General features: G+C 42.4%; 1 pseudogene; it reads right to left on the bottom strand.

The window, feature by feature from the left end:
* Nucleotides 1–1,985: 1,985 nt before the first annotated feature.
* LOC147611646 (bifunctional pinoresinol-lariciresinol reductase 2-like) lies at nucleotides 1,986–5,051 on the bottom strand (annotated as a pseudogene).
* Nucleotides 5,052–5,495: the final 444 nt, after the last annotated feature.

Genomic DNA, 5,495 nt, shown 5'->3' on the forward strand with positions numbered 1-5,495 from the left:
TAAATAGATAAATGTAGCGGTCAGTATGCGCTATGGATGCTCAATTGGGTGCATTTGGAGAGCGTACTAGCTCTCCGAATGGACCAATTGCACATCCATAGTACATACGGACCGGCTGACGGTCCGTATATGCTATGCTAACGCATTTGGGTGCATGTCAATTACACCTTGAAGAACTATTTTGTGCAAGGTTACTGTAAGCCTCTAATATGGACATAAGTACAGTAAGAAGGTATGATTACAAATTAACTAGTTTTTGCTGAGGGAAGAACATTATTCCTAACCTGGGGATAAGCAAATATGCATTGTGCGCTACCATAGCATTTACAAACACTTCTAGGATGATTTTGTATGTGTATTATTTTTGTTCAAGTTTTCTTTGATTTTTAATGATATTAATATGACATTAATATTTTATGAATGCAGATTTCGGATCATCCTCTGGGACACCGTCTCCTCCCACTCTTCCTCTCGGGGGGTGCACCTCAAAAAATGTAAGTCTACCACGTGCGATCATTAGGTGGGGTTTTTTTAATCCAAAATATTGGGTAAATTTACAAAAATACAATTACAAGAGGGGTATTTTAATTGTACTTTGGAAAAAAACCCGTAAGTCTTTGAGTAACAAGTTTGAGTACATTATATTATTGCAGGTAATTTTGAAGGTGCGTTGGTTTCGAGCAGAGTACAAAGGAAAAAGGGCCACCTTGAGGCACGAACAAAGCGGCTTTTGGTCCGTTGACTCATCGAAGCTCCTACGAGCAACCAAAGAGCCCTATCTCTTCCCGATGCATGCACAACAAGCTTTCTTTTACAAAAATCCAATTGGCAATCCATGTTGGCAAATTGTTCATGTGAACCCTAGAAGCCGAAGATTGTTTGATACCACCTTTTCTATTGAGCGTGAAAATACACCACACACAACAATGACCTCTACAGAGCCCGACAATACACCAGACATAACAATGACCTCTATATCACATGGGCAAGGAGATACAATTCTTTGCATTAGAGAAGCAGATTTGATTTCACAAACAAATGTCACACCACCCTCAACGGATGATGAAGGGGATGATCTGGGTAAAGATTTATCGGATGATCTAGGAGAAGATCTACTAGAGGCTGACATCATTGAGCAAATCTCAGAATCCACCTCGAACAATGCTCCACTCCCTGATGGACTCGGCATATGCCTAACAGAGATGGAACTTCAAGAGGCTATGGCTGACAATGATGAGGTGTTCTTAGAGATTGATATCTTTGGCGAGGCATAGTTTCCAATTGTTCATAAGCTCCGAGGTGGCAGGTGGAGGTGCAGAAGGAGGCACACATGGTGAAGAGACTGGTGATGGTGATGGCTGACTACTACTACTACTGCACAAAAAACACATATAATTTTTAAGATTCATTTTGGATGGTTTCATGAAAATTACACCTAGACACGGAGTAGATTAATGCATACCTCGAACGGCGGCGCCTCTGTGCCAAGGGAGTGCCCTCGGCCTGTGTCAAAACACTGGGGCCCGGCGTTTGCTGCACCTGCGTCTGCACCAAAAGCGTATGCACGGGTTGGGGTGTGCCGCCACCTCCGGGAATAGGATCCCTCGAAGAGCCCTCCCCAAAGGCTACTGGCCGTACTAGTGTCACCCATGAGTGGTCTCCCCAAAGGCTACTGGCCGTACTAGTGTCACCCATGAGTGGTCTCCCTACATCTAAAGTAAGGAATCCCTTCAATTGCATCTTTTTTCTCTTCTTTATCCCAACCCACCAATGTTTAAGACTCTCTTCTTAACAAATTGAAGGGATTTTCTCCTAATTCCATCAAATTAACACACAAATATCCATGTGGAGACTACTCTCCCTACATCTGAAGTAAGAAATCCCTTCAATTGCATTTTTTTTCTCTTCTTTATCCCAACCCACCAATGTTTAGGCCTCTCTTCTCAACAAATTGAAGGGATTTTCTCCTAACTCCATCAAATCAAATATCCATGTGGAGACTTGATGAATCAATGGTGGGATTTAATTTACATGGTCATTACTATAACAAGTTGTGGCATCTCTTGTTTTTCTTTAAAATGCAAAGTGTACTCCAATTTACACTTTGAAAGACTTGATAAATTCAACCTTCATCCTTTGAGCACCAAACTAGCACACACATAAGCATATAGGAAAACCATAAACATGAGAAGCTTCATGTTAGCAAAGTTCTATTCACTCCAACCATAAAGCTCAAAATAGTGAAAATGCTCATACATCAAAAGCAATAAGAAATTTGCACAAATAATAAACATAAGAAACTCAAAACTGAGAGCTTATCATAGACAAATGGATTTGGGGTATACACAAATCCAGTAAAAATTTAGAAGTCCTTGAGACCATCAGCCACCTTGTCCACAAATGAACACTTGATGTTTTCCCTAACACGTTCACAAATCACCACTTCATCTACTAGATGAGATCCAAACCACACAATGAAAAATCATCACATAGTTACACGCACCCTTAGGACTTATTTCTAGCCTTATAAGTGGGATGTTTAACTAGCTTTCCATGATTCAATTACTAAACCCATGTAATCACAAAATGCCTATCCCAAGGTCAATCTATCCCCTATCTATCCTAAGAGAGAAAGACCTAGGTTGGAGGGGTACACAATGTATTATGTTTGTCTTTGTGGTTATATATATATATATATATATATATATATATATATATATATATATATATATAGAGAGAGAGAGAGAGAGAGAGAGAGAGAGGATTTGTGTCTTTGCCCTACCATGTAGAGGTAGGGCCCTACCATGTAGAGGTAGATACTATGTTCATCGGTATGTTTTTTTAAGTCCAAGAAATCAAGGCAACTAAATTTGTTTAAATGCATACCCACATACCCCGTTTAATGTTAATGCATTTTGCAACTAGTTACAACTTCTCTCCACTAAGTTTCTCTCTATAAGGAAAGTTTAATGTTAATGCATTTTGCAACTAGTTACAACATCTCTCCACTAAGTTTCTCTCTATAAGGAAAGTTATTATGAATATTATTTCACTAAATATTCATAATCTTTGTCGGACTAAACCAAAGGAAGGTTATTATGAGTACTTCATCTAATATTTAGTATCTTTTGCATGCTCAAACATTAACATAACTAAAGGTTATTAGAAGCTATCACTTATCGTAACTCAAGAATATAGGTTTCCCTTGCTGTGTCTATTTCGTGAAGGAAGGAGAGAGAACAAGACCTTATCGTAAATACTAGTTGGGAACCCGTGCTTCGCACGTACCCAAACCTCCTCTTCCCCTTCCCAAACCTCCGAATTCTTGCCACATGGCAGCTTTGTGAAACCCTTCCTTAAGATAATGTAGAGATGTAGAGATGCATCACAGATTTAGAAAATTCATATAAATCTATATCATGAAGAGAGAATGTATGCTTACCATGCATGTCCTTAAGCCATGTAGACTCAAGAATGTGGGTCTTTTGTAGTGCTGTTCCTGACTGCTCTTCCCAAATGGCACCACCTCGTTTTGAGAAAGGACGTTTGCTGCTGGGCGAATGTAGACAGTCGTGTTTACTACACGAGGATCCTCTACAGTTTTGATCACATAAGCTGCAGCATCCTCCTCTCTCACCCAGATTACTGCAAAGCCTCAAATTATCTCGAAATTAATTCATAATCTAAGGTGTAAACCTTCAAAAAAAATATGGCAAAAATGTTATACGTAGGATTTGACCTTATTGATTGCCATCACCGTAGATGACCACGCTGTCCGTGGGTGGCAAGAACCGGCCATATTGAGCAAGGCCAGCCAAGAAGTAGCCGGCAAAGTAGTTGGCCGAGACGTAGGCGTAAGGGATCCCCGCCTTCTCCACAGCTCGCCGGACTTGTCTCTTTTCCGCAAACAAATCACCCGCTGGCGACGGACAGTCCACCAGATGGTCCGGATCCATCCCATACTCCGAAGGCAAAAACCTCTACACCCACCATTAACATGCATGCAATGCTTCTAAATTAACCTTGATGCCCAATTAATTAATCATGCCTGCTGCATTCATCATGTCACTGTTGATTGCAATAAACAAATCCAATCATGATTATCACCGTCTGCTTTCTATCAGTCATCTACCTATTTCTCGTCGCTATCTAGCTCATGATAAATTAGTCATCCTAACTCTCATCATTAAATCCTGCAGCTGCTGATTTTACCTCGATGTTCCCAGCTTCTTTCATGGCCTCTATCAGCTTCAGTTGATCTAGAAGTTTGTGTTCACCCATGGCTGATATCACAATGTCTACTTGCTTCACTGCATCTACCAGGCTGCTATGATCTTCTACGCTGCCCTGCAATTAGGTATTGAAGCACAGAAATTAGTCTCGAAGGAATGGAATAATCATTGGAACATTTACTTTATTTCAAATAAGTAATTTCAAGTATTGCACTGCTCACAACTTTGATTCAAGACTGAGGGACGGTGCAGTTGGGGTTTTTTTTTAACCTTCAAGAAGGTAGCACCGGATCTCTTGAGGGACATCAAGAGCTAGGCCTTGTGAATACTGTCCAGTTCACTCACACTATATATCACTAACTAACTACTTGCTTCCGATCTTCGCCTGCAGTTGCTTGCTTGAAAGTTGAAACCGCCACCTTAGAACAATGGCTACTCCTGCTGCTGCTGTGATTGCTGGCGCCGACTTCTCAGTAAACCTGCTTACCGCCTTGTTGGGCACTACGAGTGTGGACCGCAAGATCGCAATTGGGCTGCATAACAACTCCAAGGATGAGTGGAGCGCACCTCACGTGCACTTCGTGTCCGGCACCTCCGATGCCGGCCTTCCTGGGGCCATCCCCGCAGACCATGTGCTCTTGTTCGCAGCTCGCAAGACCAATGGCGCTGCACGAGGCACCGTGGGCGTCATGACCTTCCGAGTGGACGAAGAGAAACGTAGGGTGCCCAGCATCCAAGCTCGCCTGGGCGATGTGCTTGCCAATGTAACCAGTAGCGCCAAATATCAGCACACGACCGGGCTGTGACATTGCTTGTACGAGAGAGTGCGTAGGTCTCTCTCTCTCTCACACACAAACACAGACGCACCCACTCTCAAGTGGGAGAGCGTCCGACAAAGCGCAGTGCGCCTACACTCCCTAACACTGTGCCTTTCCCTTTGGTGAAATAGATACCCCACCAACACAAACCTTACCTGGCCGCGTGAGCTTGGATTGAGAGACAAACTGCGCATCGCCGTGAGCGTGGAATCAAAGTTTGAAGCTGCTACAGTGCGCGCGAAACGGGCGAAGAAAATGAACACATTTTAGTTTTTGCCAAAATTCGCAATGCATAAACGACCCAAAAAAAAGGTGGCTTATGCATCGCAAGTTCGATGCATAAACCACTCATTTTTCAGTTTGCAAGGGTCGCTACAATGGTGGCATAAACAACTTTAATTTAAAGGTCGCATAAGCATCCACGAAAGCGACCCTCGCTATTTTC

Source organism: Cibotium barometz, chromosome 47, assembly GCF_041138505.1.
Source record: "Cibotium barometz isolate CiBa-2024 chromosome 47, ASM4113850v1, whole genome shotgun sequence".
Classification (NCBI taxonomy): Eukaryota; Viridiplantae; Streptophyta; class Polypodiopsida; order Cyatheales; family Cibotiaceae; genus Cibotium; species Cibotium barometz.